Raw genomic sequence first — 1,888 nt, 5'->3', positions numbered from 1 at the left:
GCAAGTACAGGCTGATAGCCAGCTATCCTGAGACTGTGTAGTTGCTGGACTTCAACAGAAATCAACTTCTAACACAGAGACTATGTTGGTGGGGGAAGGGACAGCACTCTATCCATGGCCACCCACTGCCTAGAAAAAGTCTGGCAACAGGGGTGTTATTCTTGTTCCATTGGCAATCGTGGGACTTCTGCTAGACTTGATCCTAAATGAATGCATTTTTCTGACCCAGAGTCCTTTTATGTGGTTCGGCATGGAAAAGTGCCATGGTATTTGTCACAAAAAGTCCTCGCTAGCTAATCTGTTTTTAGGATTGTTGATGGTTTATAAATTAGAATTATTAGTCAAACATTGCTCTGTGTGTGCAAACTCCTAGTACAGACTGGGACTATAGGGCCAGCATGGAACCACCTTTCTATCTATGGTAAATTGTTTTGACACAAGAGAAAGGTAGTTGGAGCAAAACCAGAAGGGTACATAAGCATTTTACCCCTGACATGTACTCTAACATATCTTAGTTGTTGTATTGGCCACGGAACATTTATACATCTCCAATAAAAGTGAACTTCTTGCATACCAAAGCCTTGGCAGGTCCCATTTAAATATGCCATATGCTCTGTGGCAACTAACTGCCTTGTTATTTGTCTCCATGTTAAACACAACAGGGACACGTTAACAATTTAAAGATTAGAGAGGCAAAACTAGATGAGTCTGCTAGTTCTCTTTAATCAAAGGGCAAGTCCTTCAGTAGTGCACCAGCCTGCCACTCCTAGGCATACAGGATGCCCATCCTAGAGGTGAGCTGAAAGAGGCATTAAGTGGCGGAGAACCCTTCCCGGGTGCGTGACCGTAAATCCCAAGTCAGGGAAGTTCTGTTACTGACAATAGACTGAAATAATGAGAAAATGAAAGTTGGCAGGCACTTACGTACATCCATGTGTTGCTGTGCTAACCCGACTTTCAGATGTCACACTGCCAGACTCTCTTACTCCCTTTGTATTCCAAATTCCTTGTTTATCCAATTAGCATGAGTAAAATTGTATATAAATATACATATAGTGCTAAATTCTATGACAGATGTAGATCTGAGTCTTGAACCTCAGAACATTCAAAACAGCACGAATGTCTCAAGTCATATATACCCTGTAATTTTTGTCATTCCACGCCTGACTGAGTTTTGGAGCCCCTTTGCCTGTTCTCTGAATGGACCTTCTCACATTAAAATGTTCTTGGCGAAATGCAGAGTTGATGATAAACATAAACCAAACATGGATTCATTTTTTTAAAAATTGGGAATTTTTTGCCCGTGTTCCTCCCTGCCCCTAAAATTCAAAGCTTGAAACTCAGAAATGGGGAATGTCATCACTTGTGGAAGAAAAAGACCATGTTAGCTGCTCCTGAAGCCCTAAAAGTAGGCCACTTTCAATTGGATGATGTTTCAAGTGGAACATGGATCTTTTGTATTAAGTGCCATGTGAAAATCTGTCCCTGCAGCGGTTGGTAACTATTTCTTGCATCAGACTGGTTCTGATAAACTGTTGGGGTTTTTTTTTGGGTCATATCCACACAAACAGATATTCACAGCTTTGGGAGACTGACTTCCTTGACCCGTAGTTTTTCTGGTGATGGAATCCAAATTCTGTACATGCCACTCTTTTTCCAGGAATGCTAACTACAAAATTAATACAATGTGGAAAACAAAGGACAAATCTAAGGATCGAACGGGGCAAAAAACCCACCAAAACCAAACTCCTATTTACACTAATACAGAGTTTAATACCACAGAGTAACTATGCTTGCCGTTCCCCCCACTCAATTTAATTTAAGAACCTACTAAATATATTTGCTTTGATGTGCATTTCAGCCAAAGGATTTCACTCTCTTTTCTTTT

The sequence above is a fragment of the Pygoscelis adeliae genome, unplaced genomic scaffold, assembly GCF_000699105.1.
Source record: "Pygoscelis adeliae isolate BGI_AS28 unplaced genomic scaffold, ASM69910v1 Scaffold66, whole genome shotgun sequence".
In the NCBI taxonomy this organism is placed as follows: Eukaryota; Metazoa; Chordata; class Aves; order Sphenisciformes; family Spheniscidae; genus Pygoscelis; species Pygoscelis adeliae.
Note: the sequence above shows the minus strand (reverse complement) of the source record.